The sequence below is a fragment of the Simochromis diagramma genome, unplaced genomic scaffold (genome assembly GCF_900408965.1).
Source record: "Simochromis diagramma unplaced genomic scaffold, fSimDia1.1 OVJJ01000387.1, whole genome shotgun sequence".
Lineage (NCBI taxonomy): Eukaryota > Metazoa > Chordata > Actinopteri > Cichliformes > Cichlidae > Simochromis > Simochromis diagramma.
The window spans coordinates 5478020-5496801 of NW_024387152.1; the positions used below are offsets into that span (position 1 = coordinate 5478020).

Here is an 18782-nt window from a genome sequence, read left to right on the forward strand (position 1 = left end):
CAAACTGCCTATAGAGTCCTGATGGATTTCACTCATGACATGTAAGCAAAACTGCACAGAGCATACTGAATCTTCACTTAAGCTGGACTTTGGTGTAATGAACAACCACAGGCATCCATTTCAACTTCCTGTGCAGCTGACAGCTACTATGTTTGGTATCTTTAATTATCCTTTACGGCTGCAGAGAATGACCATTGTTTTTAATGTGTATGGTTATTGGATTGTGTGTAGAGAGATCTTGACGGGGAGGAGAAAAAATAAAAAAGGGGCAGCTCAGTCAGTGCTGGCTCACAGCCTCCCACAGGAGCACTCTGCATGAAGAGCGTTTGGCTTCAGGACGCTCCTTCTCATGCTAGCAAAGGAGATAGCATAAATTACATCAACCAGAGAGTCCTGCAGCAACACACAGGACAACAGACACACTGTGATAGGAGAATGAGAAAGAAAATAAGGTGAAAGGAGGGAAAGAGGACACTGATATCGGTCTGACGATGAGACAGGACAAAGTAGCAAAGAAAAAAGGTCATGAGGCGAAAGAGACCAGAAAGAGGAAAAGAGATGAGTTAACATACAAGACTGCTGCTACAATATCCGGGAAAGCTACAGACAGATGGAGCTTGTCATTTGAAGGTGACCAGTGCTATACCCAGTTTGACTCCTGCACAGTGCTTTTTCTCCACGTGACGTACATGAAAATGGCTCATATTCAGATTGGGTGTTACAGATAAGAAGAATGAATTAGGTAAGATAAAGCCCTGAGGGAGACTATAGCTTTACTCTGAAAGGTGAGGACGGGGTCATGGGTTTATGTGAGCTTTAGATGCAGGCTAAAATTTGAAGATTAAATTGGAAAATTTCTACAGAAATACGAGCTGTTTAAGTTCTTAAGCTGAGCTAATTTGGACTGCGACGGACCAGTATCAGTGCCGAGTTTTAACAATGTCCCTCCTTTCCCCTGTCCTCAAACATACATGATGATAATTGCCGAGTTATTAGGGATGACCCTTTATATACTTTATCTTGAAGTACTGCGCTGCAATTTTTCAATCTCAAGATGGCAGTTGCAAGCAAGGAGTGCATACATTACTCTGTAATGTAACAATTCCCACTTAAGAAACTCCAGAATATGCAGCAGTTAATATTCATTACTAGTATAGTTATAGTAGAGTTAATAAAAATAGGGATTAGTGAAAAAGAGGCATGTGAAGCACTGATAAATAGTATAAAGGTGCAGAAGAGAAGTATATTTGGTCCTATAATGGCCAGCAAAGTGTTTGCAAACCATTAAAGTGGTGGTAGTATTACAGTACAGTAGCAAAAAAAAAAAAAAAAAAAAAAAAGAGGTGGGGGAACTAATTTGCATTTTTTCCCTCAACCAGCTGCCTGATGACACTTCTGTGTTTACAATTCTGGAGTCTCGAACACAGCACGTCTCAGCTTTCACGATAGGTCAGTCTCACGCTGCATAATGAAGCCAGATCAAAGAGGAGTGCAGTCTGGCTGTTGGACGGCTGCAGATGTCACGCGCTCTATGCAGCGAATCTCCACAACTTTCAAGGGCCTGCAGGTTTTTAATTAGTTTATTTAATGAATAATAATATAATTGGTTACAAAATGTACTCTCATTAGGGCACCGGTTAGCATTTTCACTCATAGCAGGAAGGTTTTGATTTCAAACTTGTTCTCGGTGAGTTCCAGCTTTATTTCCACGGTCCAAAGACACTTCTGTAAGCTCACTGCGCTTCTAAACTGGTTCGAAGTATAAGTGTGGGTCATCTCTTCGTGTTAACCTTGTTGTGAGCAAGGTTAACACAACACAACTTCAATATAGCTAATGGGTAACAACATCATTGTTCAGATTTACGTATTTTCTACAATATTTGTGAAATTTGCCTTGTAAAACTTATATTAATGCAAAGCCTTGACGTCAGAGTCAAACATAAATACACATAGCGGGCAGATAAATAACAAAACAAAAAATTCTGTTCCGACAGTGCAGGCAGGAAATATGGGACAGAAAGGTGGATGACATGTAACAAACACCTCCAAATCAAATAGGAGGCTTCAGGGTTATTTGATGAGCTTCTTAGACATTTCTTATTAGAAATACAATCTTCTTTAAAAAAAGATTCAATTGCTGTTTTGTACTCAGAAACAAACTGAAGACGATTCAAATCCCCAAGTCCATTGTTTTACTCTCACATCTATTTCTAATATAATCCAACTTGTACATCCACTCACGTGAGCCAATCAGATCTGCCCACTGTAATACACGCACTCAGTGTGAATGTCATCCCCATGAGGCAGCTGTCAGAACAATATGTCTGTGAATCACAAGCGAGCTTGAGAGGAATCCTAATAGATCAGTGTCAGAGACTTTAGGCCGCTCATTTCACACACATCATGATTGTGAGGCCAATCAATTTTTTCATTTGGGTCACTTTATGATTCAATCACTGCAAGTCCACATCAGTTCTGGTCTCCGCACACCTAATCATCTGTGTGAGTGAGATGATGGAGGCTGAGATGTGTGTGAGGTGTGAGCCGTTGCTGTTTCTTACACACAAAAATCCAATGACAGTCAGCATCTTCACACAGACTCCTTTTAAAGGTCTTTCTCTGCAAAATCATCTGGGGCTCTTTGGTCCTTGAACTTCAAACAGCGAGCATCAGGGAACGTCTTTGTGAACTATGACAGTATGTCGCAGGTGAAGCTCAGAAGCTCAGAAAACATTGTTCAGGACTGAGGGCCTCCAAAAATAGTTGCATTTACATAACTTGTGTCTTTACAGAAATACCTTTTATTATTTATAATTTGTGGTATTTATACTTTAACATTTACTGGACAGCATGTGACTGAATTAATCTGAAAGAAAACAGAAACTCAGTGAATATGGAAAAGTGCTTATGTTGGTTATATAGCTAATGTACTGTACGCTAGTACTCACAGATATCACTGTTCTGCAGATTTTAGCATTTGTTTGAGTCAGACAACTAAAATAATCCCAGACAGCTCTTCCTCTCTGCTTCCACAGTTATCTATTAAACTCGCATTATGTGGGCACTGTGGTACACGTCTGTGGAAGTGGGTGTGATGTAGATGTTTTTCTAGGCTAACCAAACAACTGCACCTACAACTAACTAAGGTTGCAGAGGCCCAAAGTGCTGTACTACTGATCCTGTCAGATACTGACATGCCTCATTATCTTCACCATTTTTCTTTTCATGCGGAAAAGAAAGTTTTCACATGACTCTGAGCAGTTCTACACCCTTACTGCTTTCATAGGAACTGAGAGGGTAAGAGGCAGCCAGGAGCTGCTAATTAAAATGATCATTAACAAATGTGAACACATCTATAAAAGTAGATGTTTTGGCAGAGGTCAGAGCATGCTATGCTTATGTAATACGTATTGGACAATACAACCACCAGCTGCAAGGAAAAATTTTGTATTTGCCAAATGGGTGCTTGTGGTTCCTAGAGGTTGCTGGCTCTTATTGAGTGAAATCACATCAATAGAAAGTACAGTGTCAAAAACCTCCTGGTGTCTGAATTGTAGTGTTTCATGTTTGTTTACAAATACTCACTAACTACTGTGCTTGTACTTGTAGTAAAACTTGAAAATGTGCAGCGCAAGACAGAAATAGAGAAATGTTGCCGTAAAGTATGTTGCACCCCTGTAATACTAGTCATGATCCACATGCTGTCAGATGGTCATGCACCACAGAAGCCCCACCCACACTAGGCCTGTGTGGGTGGGGCCTTATTTGCTTGATCCTACACCATCACCATGAAGTCACATGATCAATACGGTGTACAAAAACACAAGTATGTGTTGTTTGGAATGGTTACCAGGATAAAAACCTCTTCTCTCTAAAACAGGGGTGGGCAACTCCAGGCCTCGAGGACCGGTGTCCCTGCAGGTTTTAGATGCGTCCTTGAACCAACACAGCTGATTTAAATGACTAAATTAGCTCCTCAACATGTCCTGCAGTTCTCCAGAGGCCTGGTAACGAACTAATCATGTGATTCAGGTGTGTTGACCCAAGGTGAGATCTAAAACCTGCAGGACACCGGCCCTCGAGGCCTGGAATTGCCCACCCCTGCTCTAAAAAGAACATGGCAGTATGGCTTAGGTTTGGAACATCTGGAACAATGAAAGTGGTGGAAATGTCTGGACATAATCTAAGGAGCTTGGAAAGAAAGCGACTGAACATCTTCAAGTTTCTTGAAGATGTTTCACCCCTCATCCGAGAAGCTTCTTTAGTCCTAAAACCAAATGGTGGAGAGTCCCAGGTATTTAAACCTAAGTGGGAGCTGTCCCTTAGGGGGGTCGTTGACCCACTATTGATTATGTGCTGCATCACATGAGTCAAAGCGTGAAAAAAAGCATGGATCATTATCAGCAGAGGTTTCAGACCTTGCCTCATTCAATTGTGCCCAAAAATCGACAGAGGAGACGGATGGTTTGAAAGAAGAGTTAAAGAGGCCATCTATGTCTACTGTGGGCAGCAATCTTTGAATAGAAGGGGTTTCTTATGACACCAACTGTCTGCCATCTACAATCCAGTTTGCCTCCCCAGGCACCTCAAACACCGCTCACATCTCGCTTCAGGTGATCTCAACAGGTCACATGATAAGGTGAAGCAAGGTCTCGCAATTATTTTATCCCAAACCTCTGCTGATAGAAGGGTCATGATGTGGGCTTTGTTGTTGTTGCAGCCACAGAACATGAGCATGTTGCTGTTGAGTCAACTATTAATTCCTCTGTATACTATTCTAGATGAATCTGACACCTGAAGTTTGGCTAAACTTTGGTCATGCAACAGTACAATGAAACCAAGCACAACTACAAATCTGCCAAAGGATGTAAGTGTTGCAACGGACCAATCAAAATTCAGACCTCAGCCTAAATCAAATGCTGTGGTGGATCATAAGAGAGCTGTGCATAAATGGATGTCTGCGAACTTCCGTTAACTGAAGTAACATTGTGGGCCAAAATTCCTCCACAATTTAAGCAACTGATAAAAAAAAAACAAAAAAACCCATACTTGCTTCAAGTTTTTGCTGTCAAAGTTTTGTAAAAACTCTGTTTCATGACAACGTTTGCTATTTGCAAGGCAGGCAGTGTACACTGGATTGTATATCATTATAAAAGTGATGAAAGTCAGAATAAACCTGTCAACCAAACACTAAAAAGAATGAGGTGCTTTTACCTTCAGCTCCACAGCTCTGCAGGTAACATAAGTATAAAATGGTAAAATGATCTCCATGGGTTTGTCACTAATAATGACCTTTTTTACACTGCTTGTAGTAACTTGAGCTTTTGCTATAATAAAACACATCAAATCCATCTCACACTTCCTTTCATTCCCTTTCTCTTGAGAGTGTCGTGTAAAAAGAAAATAATCTTAAAAATGTCTAAAATGAGTCTTCTGATGTTTCTGTCTTTAGTCGCCTGGCGAAGACAAGTTTCAAAAGCAAGTAGAAAACCCTTTAGCAGCAAGTTTGCAGAGGTTTGTTTATGCACAGCTCTCTTAAGGTCCCATCACAGCATTTCAATTAGGTTGAGGTCTGGACTTTGACTGGGTCATTGCAACACTTTGATTCTTTTCTTTTTGAGCCACTCTGTTGTAGATTTGCTGCTGTGCTTGTTATCACTGCCCTGTTGCATGACCTGGTTTCAGCCGGTCTAGCTGTCAGTTTCATCATTACGTGTTTGCACTGATACGCTATGTTTGGGTTTCTCCTAACGTAGAGCTGCACATTTTGGTCTCTTCTGTCTAAATGGCATTGTTCCAGAAGTCTTGTGGTTTTTTCAGATGCAACTTTGCAAACCTAAGATTAGCTGCCAGGATCTTTTTAGAGGGAAGAAGCTTTTTCCTGGCAAATCTTCCAGCCTTTTTCTAATTGTACTGTTATGAACTTTAACAGGTAACCTATTTATGTAACAATATTTATTTTAATGACCATTAAAGGTGAATAATGTCAGTAAGAATTGTTGACCTTCATAAAGGTACAGTATATTATTAGGTATTTGCCTTAAAACATTAGCTATGGGATGTTTTGATTCAGTTTAGTTGCATGCTATTTGCATTTTACTGTTGTCAATACAAAGTGAGTCTGATTTATAGACCTTATATATTTGACTTGCAGAATGTAGCTTCATCCTTATCCTCTGATAAGGATGAAGCTACATCTTTATCCGGCTGACTCGTAACTGTTAACTCTAAGTAAAATTGCAAATAATTTGGGAATCATAACTCAGTTTCAGTAATACCTCCAAGGGTAGCTCTTACGGCATTAGATGTTATATATGGTCCAAGACAGTTGACTTTAATTGTTCTTGCTTCTGCATTTCTGTGTTATTTTTTGTGTTTTTTGTTTTCTTTTGTTGTTTCTTTTTTAAATCACATTTGACATGTCTGTGAAATACTTTTTCTTTTTGGCTAACAAATTAAAGATGAGAAACATCTAACATCTATGATTAAGTGTAGCGCAGACTGCCAAAAAGAAAAGATCTTATCTTCAAATGAAATGTGCTTTGTCTGCACAAGAAACACTGCCAGCTTAAATGTGTTCCAAAACACAGCACGTATCAATAAGATTAGCTGCATTTAGCTTATCAGTCAGTTATTGAAATTCTTTTCTTTCACAAGACAGACAAGCAAAATTCACACAGTCAAACTCACGATCTTCACAGTCCCACGTACACATACACAGACAGAATTCACTCACCATGTCTTTGTATCTCTGGAGACTACTTCCTCTGTGCTACATTCCAGTCCACACAGGAATCATTACTGAGCACCTCAAATGTGTTAGCGAATGCTTGGATCAACTGCAAGCGTTTCAAACTCACTCAGCTGAAAAAAGTCTCAAACTGCAGAGTATTAACTTCACGCCAACAAAAAGAAGCAAAAAGCAGACAACGTGACAGTCCGAGCACTCATCATCTGCAGCAGGGCAGCTCAGATAAATTGCCAGATAGTAAAACACATGATGGCTGATCATCTAGGGCAAAATGATGTCCACAATGCGCCATTTACTGCAACCTGACTGAGTTCATTTGTCTTCATGCCAGTTTTTCAAAAAGCTTGTCAATTTAGAAGCGCCCCAAAACTGATGTCTTCAGGCAGGCATTAGTTGCCCACAGGCCCATCCTTCACTTGCAGATGGGCAGAAGAAATTTGTCAAATATAGCGTCTCAAAAATATGTCACAGCAGAGCAGGGGAAGCACAGGAATGACAGCTTGTGGATTCCTCTCACTTCTCAAGCACAGTATGCTGTCAGGAAATTGTGCATGTGCTAACAGCGTCAAGTGTTTGCCTTCCTCCAGAGTATACTGGGGAAAAAATAAGTCTAGTGTGTGAACAAATCAGTGACAAAAGCAGCAAACAGTGTCATCAGCACTTCTTTTGCTTACAATATCAAAGCTCTGCAAGAAACTTGTTTTGGGATTTGGGGTTTTTTTTTCTTTTGCAACAAAGAAGCTCAAGGAAGTTTCACAATCCTGTACTAAAAAAAAAACACATTTTTAAATTCATGCTTGTGGTTTTAACCAAAACAATAGACTGTGATAAGAAATACTTCCAAAAACATAAGGTTTGCCTGTGACAGCGGATTGAATGCCGCCAACGGCTCTGTTTTTCAAGTTTTAGACCAAGGTAGCATTTAAATATGTAGCTCAGACCTGCCTACTTGAATAAGTAAAGAGGCCTAGTCGCCCAGTTCAATTTAATCAAATCTGGTGTCGCTGTCTCTGGAAGAAATGCACCATCCTCTCAAGCATTTCTTGCAACATCCCCCGAGGGGTTCAGACTTTACTTCTTTGCACTGACGGCCTTATTTGCAAATGTAATGTGTTTCCATACAGACCAGTGATTTAGCGGCATGAAAAAAAATTGACCACAGATGCTTAAAAGGTTGTCTAAACAGAAAAAAAAAAAAAAAAACTCCAGCATTGTAGCATGTGGCCTGCAGCCTACACAGAAACTGACCTTGAATTTCATCGGTGGTACTTAAAAGCATTTAAAGATGTCCTTCTAGAATACATATGAAAACATTTGCATAGATACTAGAAAGATTAATAGAAATTATATAAATGAAAAGCAGGGATGGGCAACACTTCAATTAATTGAATTCACTGATTGTTAGATTTGAGTTATTAACTCATTTTTTAATTCTGTAATACATCAATTTAGAGTTGAGATGAAATATTATTTTGCTAAAACAAATACAACCTGTCTGTTTGTGCAGTGTTTTAGGAGAAACATTTTCTCGCCTATTAATATGAATTCAGGTCTCTTCTTTTGTTCAAGTGTGCAAGAAATCCTCAGGGAGTAAACTGGATTGTGCTGCTAGCTTAATGGTTTTCTGGCACTTTTTTGGAGGTAATCCCCCCCCCCCAAAAAACAAAACAAAAAAACAAAAAAACAACAACAAACCACTCAGTGCTTATTATTAGATGTCACCCGTGCAGAGGGACCGGTAATTCACCATGGTGACACACCTGCAGCTAATAGCGTGAGGATTCTTGGAAAATAAAAGTGACACCCCACTGTTACTTCTCTGTTGGGTTTATGGACTTCGTATTTAATTTAGGTGATGTCCATGTTAGTGGTCTGGCTGGAAGGAAACATGAGTTCATACATCTTTTTTTTTCTTTTTACATATTTAGATCTGGAAATCATTACTTAGCCACAAGAAGCTCGGTAATTTTTACCGTGTAGAAAATGCCTCCAGCTGCTGGACCATTTCTAAAATAAAATACGTTTTGCATGCTTTAAAAAAAAAAAAAATGCTCCCTCGTGTACTGTATAATGAACAGTGTACCCACAATATAACTGCCTTTTATGTTAACAATGTGCATCTACACACTCGTAAAAAATATGCACTGTAGTAGCATAAACTAAAGTACTGTATCTACACAGGAATCCAGAGAAGCCACCCACTGTATTACCCAATCACCGTTCATTCCTCACTGAGCTTCGCCTTTTTTTTTTTTTTTTCAAGCTGCTCCCTCCACATCTCGGTTTTATAATCAGTGGCTCTCTTCTAATGGCATACACAGCCAGTCCATCAATCCTTAAGGGCAGAGGCTGGCTCTGGGAAACCAGGTATAGGACAGTGGGGGTTGGGAATGAGGGAGTGGCAAGATGTCCTTGTTCAGGAGAAACCACATACACACATTCTCCAAACCTTTGGCACTCAGCAGTCTTGGAGGCAGATTGCGTAGCACGACTGTTAAGTCTGCTGCAAATCATGTCACACCACAGCCGAGATAAATGATACGACATCCAAATCAATGAGGCAGCAAGTTCATCCTCCCAAAGAGAAAGCAAGCCCAGAGGGAGTGATGCTACCTGCATCTACATAGCATAAGCACTCTCTTTTGGGAAGAGTTAACAAAGGGAATTACAGGGTTTAGCACAGATGCTGTGCTTCAGTGCAGAGTTCCACTTTCTCGAGCTGATGCAAAAAGACAGACTGTGTGATTGGAAACTCATCTGTGTGTGCTTCATTATCACTTGGAGTCAAAGAAGGTGGCGAATGTGCGTAGCAAAATTATTAGAGCAGGGGGTTTGGGGCGGGTCACTGTAAAGTTAATCCTCGCTGATTAAAACAAATCAAGCAGGGAAATCTCTCAAAATGAGCTGTCAAAATGCATCATTTGATTTATGCGATGACTAGCTTAGAGATTAATCAGTTTACATGAGTAAAACAGGCACCGCCTACCATTCAACACTAATGTTTACTCTTATGTATACTCAGCAAAGGAGGTCAATGTACTTAACATAACTTGGGAATAGTTTTAAGGTCAAACGCTGTTTGAATTCCTAGGACAGGAATAAAATATTTCTTGCTAACCTATAAATTCTTACTGCTAACCTACTAGATAAACATTATTTTGAAAAAAAAACCATGACTGAACAGATGCTTATGTAGGTGACACCAACTGTTAGGCATGTTGACATCCCATTGATTCATACAAATTGTCCAAACAATCAAGCATGCTGCCCTGGTTCACATTCACAACAAGACAGAGAAAGGAAGATTGCAGACTCTACGTATCATTTTTATGTAGCTTTCTACAGAATGTGTAGAGTATGAAATAGCTCGTTTTTTAGCAGCATATCATTTACTCCCTCTAAATTGACAGTAATGCTGGATCTCTCAACTGATAACACACCTCCACTGAAGATATACAGTTATGTGGAAAATAAAGCTTTCACAGCCCTCTATGCAGTCCTATGAAAAACTAAGTACACCCCATGATTTAGTAGCTTTTAGAACCACATTTGGCAGCAATAACTTGAAGTAGTCACTTGAGAGGCTGCCAGTTTAGCTCACTAGGTTGAGCAGGTGACCCATCTGCTGTAAGGCTAATGCAAAGAACTGGGTTCAAATCTGACCTGATCCCATTTGCTGTGTACCTCCCCTTGTTATCTCTCCCTAGCTTTCCTATCTTCTCTGCACTTAACAGACGCCAAAATATACGCAAACAATAATTTTCCTGTCTTTATCAGTCTCGCACATCATTTTGGAAGTATTTTGTCCCCCTCTCCCTTACAACATTGCTTCAGTTCATTGAGGTTTGTGGGCATTTGTTTATGCACAGCTCTCCTGGACCTTGACTGGACCATTAAATACTGGATCATTGTCCTCCTCCGTGAAGCGATACAAGCCAAGCTTTAGCTGTTGAACAGATGGCCTCACTTCTGGCTCTGGAACATTTTGGTCTACAGAGGAGTTCTTGGTCAACTTAAGTTGCCCAATTCATGTGGCTGCAAAATAAGTCCGAATCATCAAACCTCTAACACCATGCTTGACAGCTGGTATGAGGTGTTTGTGCTGATACACAGGCGCCTTGTTTGGTTTTCACCAAAAACGGCGCCTGTTCGTTCTGCCCAAACATCTCTACTTTGGTCTCGTCTGTTCAAAGGACATTCTTCCAAAATCTTGTGGTTTGTCCAGATGCAAGTTTACAAACCTAAGCAGAACTTCCATGTTCTTTTTAGAGAAAAGAGGCTCTTGGCAAATCTTCCAAGCAAGACATAGTTGTTAGTCTTTTTCTCTTTTTCCATTTGTGCTGTCATTAACTTTTTTACGTTAACATGCTAACAGAGGCCTGCAGAACCTGAATTGCGCCTCTTCTGTTTTATGCAGTTCCTATAAAACTGCATGATCTAACTGTCTGGAGCGAATTTGCTGGGATGTCTGCTTCTGGGAAGACTGCAGCACTGTGTTAGTGCCCACCTCAAGAGGTCAGGACCAAAGAACAGTTTTTATAGAGATGTTCACACTTGCTGATATATCAGTTTTATAAAGTGCCATGCCAGGGTGCTACTTACCCTCTGAATTCCTATGAAAGCAGTAGGGGTGTGCTTAGTTTTTCACAGAATTGAATGGAGTCCTGTGAAAACTTTCATTTTCACATGACTATATGTTGTATGCAGATCTGCAGGAACGTACTTTGTTTTTGTTTTATACTTAAAGTCTAATTGCCAAAATGCAAACTGGATCTTCATCTTTCTATTATTATTTTTTTTAAAGTATCTTTATTAGTAAACAATGGCTGGTTGACAAAATTGGAAGCCTGCGCCTCAGTATCCATTATCCACTATTCCAGATATCGACTGCTTTCACCAGAAATACTGACTGTTGCTCCTAGAGGGATAAGTCAGCAGAGAAGCTGATTGTTTTCCCAGGTTGCTGAGTGCATGACTTCATATGCTGTAGGTATTCCTGGGAGTATGTTCATTATGTTTACCTTCCGTATAATTAAGCAGTGTGGGCATCGTGATAACTACAGTTCTGAATAAAGTAATTATTTAATTATGAGCAACTCGATCCATACGCATGTAGCCCCTTCACCACCCAAATTAAATCTTTCCCCCATTTCATGTATGCACATGTATTTTAGCAACCTTTACTAAAAAGGTTAAACGGATAAAAACAAGACACAGCTTCATTCTTCACTGTCACAGGAAAATGACAGGCACCACGCTGTGCACAGCACAATCTTTTTTTTTCCTAATTGACCACAAAGGAGCGTGTCTCCACTAACGATAGTTAACACTGAGGCATCAGGCGTGCCTGTTTAAAATTCAGTTACCATGGGAACCCTAGCCTAACATCGTCTGTCAAGCGTATCAAAATAAGATAAAGAAAATGACAAAAAAATGAGAGAACAGCCTGTAGGCATTATTTTGCTAGTTGACACATACACAATGCGTGAGAGGGAAGAAGAGGTGAACCATCACATGGCACTGAGCTCAAGATTGTGACAGCTCGTGTAGAGGTAGGCATGGTGAAGTGGTGGGTGGAAGAGGATGACCAACAGTTTCAAGTTGGATGTCAGGCTTGTAGTCTGCATTCAAATGCTTGTCGTGAACACAGGAGGTCAGCCGAACAAGATGTAGATATATGGCAGTGTATCGCTTTGGAGGGATTATGTTTGTGTTTGATCATACAAGACACAGAAATAAGTTAGACTAGTGTTTAATCGCGTTACACCCTTAGGGAAGAGAATATTTTTGCTTTACAAATCTGATCTAACCATATCAAATGTGATATACAACGCGGCTGTTAAAGTGATTATTTTATGGCTTTCAATACACTGTAAATGGCAACATGGTATTCTCAGTACATGTCATAGGTCTTCAAGCTTCTCATCTGATCATACCTCAAAATAAATGTCTGTCTTTATGAGTAGTTTGAAAATTCACTTTCATGATTATAATAAAGCTGTACAGCACTTTTTCAGCCCAAGAAAAATCGAGCAAGCCACTCTACTTTTAAGATTAAACTTGAAGCTTTTGTTATTGATGAAGCGTATGGTTAGAGCTGGATCAGGTGATCCTAAAACCCCCCTACAGGCCTAGGTTGCTGTGAACATCACATGTTTCACTGAGCATTTCTTCTTCACCTCTTTTCACTCTCTTTGTCTTCATACCCCACTCTGTACTTAATCATTATTACTAAACTCTGGCTCTCTGCAAGTGTTTCTTTTGTCTCGTCTCCCTCCCCTCACTCCTAGCAGGTCATAGCCCCTCCCTAAGCCTGGTTCTGCCAGAGGTTTCTTCCTGTTAAAAGGGAGTTTTTCCTTCCCACTGTCACCAGGTGCTTGCTCATTATAGATCTTTACCTTACAATATAAATCACTTTGGGGTGACTTGTTGCGACTTGGTGCTATATAGATAAAATTGAACTGAACTGAATTACCTTTACAGTGTCTGTTAGGTATTAGAAGTTACAATGCTTTACCTCAGAAAATGCATTTATGCAGGTTCTAAGATTATTATGATGATTATTGATTTTTTTTGTACCTGTGTCAAATTGTGCAACCAATTGTTAAAGGAGGGATCTCCAAAAGAAAAACAAATGATGTGATGTCTTCCTAGGTCGGGCATTGTCTACTGTCGCACATCATTTGTGATGATAATACAGTGACAGCTTATTACGTGCTGCTTGTTATCCGTAATATGTCTTTGAAAGCTCCTGTTACTTCGAAGCAATATGAGTTTATCCTGTGGAGAATTCCCCGTTGGCTGTGAAAAGACCACTGGCTATGCTTCAATGAGCTATTACAAATCGATCATAGGATGACTTAAAATAGGACTCAAGGGAGAATTGCATCAATGTGTGCTAGTCTAAACAAGCACTCTTGCTGAATTTAGGTGCATAAAAAGACACATACGAAGGTGTTTCCCGTCAGTCTATCACATGATGACCTAAAAGGATGTGTGTGTGTGTGTGTGTGTGTGCGTGTTTGTGCGTGTGTGTGTGTGCGTGTATTGATTGGTGACAGACTACACAGAAGCTGCACATTAACCAGAAAGTGTGAGACTTGCATATAACCTTGCAAGTCCCACACTCTTAGTTTAGGAGTTTGCTTGAATATCTGCTACCTGTCACACATTAGAGGAAGTTGCTCTGTGGAAAATGTACCATGTAATTCTCTTACTGTACTGCTTGCAGTCAAACTTCTAGCAGCACCATGACAAAAACCTAGAAAACAGTTATTCAATATTTTTTTCCTGTAAGTGTTCACCTAAACATACATCTACACAAAGAGGCATTGCTCTAAATGAGGGACGCGAGGAGCACCACTATGACTGTGTATAGTTACGATTGTTATATGCACCAGGGAGACCAAGAGTGGATCAGGTGAAAGGAAAATGAGATTGGAGGATGCATGAAGGGACAGAGGTGTGATGGACAGATGGATGGATTTTAGATCTATTTTTCCCCCCTTCTTCACTCTGCCTTCTCAGTTTCTGAAATTCTGAGTCTCGGAGATACTGTAGCCTGCGGTGTGGCTGCACACAAGCCAGAGACACAAGGACTGGCAGTCTGTTTGAGTATGTGGGTGAACAGAAGGAGGCATTACTTATGATGATAACTTTTTGGAAGTGTTAAAATAAAGCTTGCGTTGTGGTTATTTTATGTTTTTGTGTGTATTTTGCTTTCCTTTCTTTTTTACTGTTTGCCTTGGTGAATTCTCTTTGTTGTTCCTCTGCTTGGCAAACTTTTACTGTAGCAGCTGAGCTACTAAGTTCTCTATGAAAAGGAGACGGGAAGGGGGAGGGGTGATGTAATAACTCATTGTTTTAATCAATCTTTAGTTCTGATGTGCAGTTTACAGATTCACCTTGTGAAAGTGAGCAAATTTTAAAACCCAAATTTTCAAAATAATGGCATAAAAATGGACAATTACCCCCTACACCTGTTGCCCATTTCTGAAAACGCAATTTGAATCAGTGCCACTTTGCACCTTTTTTCTTTATTCATTGTTATAAATGTGCCGTTTCAATCGAAAAAAGTAACAACTGCCGTCCTTCTACTTTCCGAGCATTGTCATTAAATAGCCCACTTTTAAACAGTGCAGTTGACATATTCAGGAGACCTTTCCCTTGCCTCGGCGCCCACGCCTGCCCCCTCTGCCACACCCGCGACAATACACTTCAATTAGCTCATTATCTTGAGCATCAGCTGTTAGCTCCATAGACATAGAGAAATAATAATCCTCTCTCTCTCTCACACACACACACCGGCATTTCCAAGAATAGGTCTGAACAATTGTACGTGGGTTGTATGTTTTTAGCGAGGGAGCTGACCAGACGTTATATGATTCAGTAAGCCGATAAAGGTGCACTTGCTTCTTGCTGGGCCTTGATATGCATGGAATAAAGGGTGCCCTCATTCCATGCAGCTTATTAAACCAGCCTGCCGACCATATTGGTCGTATTAAGGCTAATGTGGCAACACCCTCTTCATCCGCCCATGACACTTGAGGAACAAAAGCAGTGTCTTTACGGAGCATGCAGGACGCGTATTCGCGCAAAGCTATAATCACCGGTGTGTGTGATGCTTCTCGCCTCCAATGTCACTTCGTAATACCCGGTAAATGCAGCATGCACCTGTTCCGCTGTCATCCGCGTCGTATGAGACAAACAAATAAACATGCATACCTGTCCTGTCAGAGCTGGGTGTCAGGCTTCAGCCCAGATTCTGATCATTGAGATGAAGGGAACTGGAAGACGGACGCCGCCACCGCCCCGGAGAGCCTTTTTCTCTGCCTCGGGAGATGCAGCCCTGCAGGCTGGGACGGAAGATAGGCACAAGCCGGCAGGGATGGCTAGCAGTCGGAACGGCTAGGAGGACAGAGGAGAGGCGGTGTAAGCAAGGGAACTCCTAACGTCGTGCGTAATGTGAGGACCGCTCTGCTCGTGACACGCAGCGTGTCTTATCACTTGCTTTACTGGTTTTCGGGTCATCTTATCCCGCTGTAAGGCTCAGTAATGGGGGGTGGGGGGGCTGCTGGCTGGAAAAGAATTAATTCTATAGCCTAATTTCACTGTAATCTAATAAATTACAAAAGCCATTAGTAAATTTGGAAGATTATAAAAGAATTGAGTGCAGTTAATATAGATGCTTACTGCATTATAGGGAGGAATTATATACGTGTTGTCTAGTCATATGTTATCACACTTAACGATCACTTAAAAGCTGGAAATACCAACACTATGGGTCAGTTTAGGCTTAATAAGAAACGGATTCAATTCTTCCCTTCAGTAGCTGAAAAAAGTTAATGGCCCAAGCCCTCCAGTTTTGTTTTGTTTTTTAAATAAGTCAATAACAGATAATAATAAAGAAAAAGAAACCAAGTTGAATATTGTTCAAAGTCAGTAACATAGTAAATGCTGCTGTTTCCTTTCAAAAATCATATTCGTTCGACTTAATTGGACTTAGTGTTTTTATCCTGGTCGTCCACGCCCAATCTGCAGTGACTCTGTGGCCCATCAGAGGGCGCCTCTGTTTGAGCCACTGTGTTAAGATTAGTTTGAGATCAGGTTAAGTGTAAAGGCAATACTGATGGGAAGCAAACTTCACAAGATGATCCCAGAATTTTCTCTGGCAGGCGTCATTACACTGAAGAGAGCTGCCTTTCCTTTTTCATCATTACCTGCAAATACAGCTCCCTTAATCTTTGCATGATACAATTACAAACACATGTGACAAAGTTTAACCCCTCATATTATTTTATATTCAGGAGTTTTTCAAAGCCCATATCTCACAAGGTTAAGTAAAAACTGCCACACTGTTCTGTGCAAAGCAAGCACTGTGCTGAATGGATGGAGGCTCTGTGGGTGATGTATTGCAATGGTGAGTCATAGGAACCTTCTGTGCTGAACGCCCTCTTTGGCTTCATGCACAAGTGTGTTCTGTTGAAATGCAAATATGCATACAGGAAAATCAATTCCTTTCACGCTTCGCTGGGTCTGCTTCAGCTGGTTACAGGATATGCATAAAGGAGGGGTAAGATTTCTGGAGGAAAAACTAATGCTATAGGATATGTCTTGATGCTTTATTGCCAAGTTAGTCTGTGGTCTCTACAGTGACCAAGTACCCGCATCAACATTTATTGGATATCAGAGGATTATTTACCTGTCTTTATAATAAGCTTAAGTCATGCAGAGTGGTTAGGATAATATTCCTCCACTTGGTGGCAGTCATTTACCAGCTTTACTCTTGTCACAGCCGCCACAATTTTTGGAATTTACTATAAAAATTTTAAATGCTCCCCTTTAAACAAGGTGCATATAAAACAGATCAAACTCCTAAAACTATTTCATTTGCTCTGCACCTGCAGTTTTTCTGTAAAACCACACGTATTCTGGCATGTGCCATGCTTTAATGGCCTGGTTGCGCACTCTTACTCACCGTTTTCTCTGGAAGTTACCGCGTCCCAACATTCCTTTATTGAAGCTGTCCTATTCCCTGATTGACAAATCAAAAGGTATAAATGAGAAATATAAAATCCTTTCATGACCATGTCCCTGTACAGTTATATGTATTATATATTTACTGGATTGTTTTAATATTAGGCAGCCAACTTTACGAGTTTCTTTTGTGAAAATATAATATACACAGCTCAGTATATTTTTCTTCAAAGAAAAAACTGCAAACAAAAATGTAAACCTCAAAATGTTTCTTGCAATCTTGTAAATACACACTTTCCAACCAGTATTAATATAATAACTGCACATGTCTGTCTTCACATTATAAAAGTTGCATTATCCATGTAATTCAATAAACCGACAAATGGAAACATTTATTGTATTTTAGTAATATAAAAAAATGATTATGGGCCAATATCCAACTTTATTAATTTAACTTCCTTTTTCTCTGTTAATTAAAGCAAATACATTTTTAACATAACTTTTATTTTCATTGTACTGCAATTTAAGTTCCTGTCACTGCTGCATTGACCTACTGGTGACAGTAGAACCTGAAATGAAAATAAGTTAAAAACAGGAGCCAGCGATTATTCTAGTGGTTAATTTTTTTTCTTTCTTTCTCCAGAGCTCTCAGACTCATGTATCTCACAGGGGACAATCCCACAGTGAATTACCAGTAATTTAAAAGGTTAAATTACAAACAAAAAAAGACTACACTATGGCTCATTCCCATATGGCTCCATTTTGGCAATAATGTGCTTCTACTGAGGGCCATTTTTTCGTTAAAGGGCTTTCTCAGGTCATACATGTGAACTGTACATGTAAGCTCAAAGGCTGATTGCATAAGTATTTGTATACATGCTGAATAATACATCATAAACTCTTTAATAAGCATTTATGGATTAAGCTAATATAAATGTCCTCATATAACTGTGAAACTGCTACTACAATAACAAATGTTTTCCTCCCTTTTTAGTTTATTGAAGTAATGTGGTAACAGAAAAGAGGATTCAGCTTAGGCTCGCAGTGCTCCAAACATCTGCTGTTCCTACAACATGTTACTGAAAACATCTTGAGCAGAAATATCCCCGAATCCGTGCTCTTTGCCAAGTTTGACCCAAGTGAGGATTTGATAAATAACTAGACCAGAAAATGGAAAATAGGAACTTTCAACTGTGTCACGTAACCACAGAGCAGTCCTCACATTCAGCCTCAATGACAGGGATTGAGATAGTTGAGGAATGCAGCAATTAAAGTAAGTGTGAGAAGCAGATGCTTGGCATGTGTTGGCATCTGAAAACGCTGGAAGATAAATTATTCGTGATAAGGCATTTGGTGGGTGAATCAAAATGTATGGTTGCTTGAAGCAATGCTGAGTTTTGGACACAGCTGGTCTTCACCTAAAAGTCTGTCTGGTGTGTATTTTTTTTACCATTGTTAATACCCTTGCATATTGTTTTCTGCAGCATGGGAAGGAAACAGGATGAGAAGCCATCTGAAAGATCCTGAAGAAGGGGTGAACAAAATCACAGTAAAG

At 40.0% G+C, this 18782-nt stretch overlaps 1 protein-coding gene across 5 annotated transcripts in view; it reads right to left on the reverse strand.

Moving 5' to 3' along the window:
- si:dkey-178k16.1 (band 4.1-like protein 1) overlaps window positions 1-15588 on the reverse strand; it is a 49482-nt gene extending 33894 nt beyond the window's left edge. For 4 of the 5 annotated variants that reach the window (XM_040047289.1, XM_040047288.1, XM_040047290.1 and 1 more), the window contains exon 1: window positions 15476-15588. The gene's annotated coding sequence lies outside the window, so the exon portion shown is untranslated. Of the gene's footprint in view, window positions 1-6736; window positions 14297-15475 lie in introns of those variants that run through there. The other variant, XM_040047287.1, reaches the window with a different exon arrangement.
- Between the last annotated feature and the right edge of the window lie 3194 nt (window positions 15589-18782).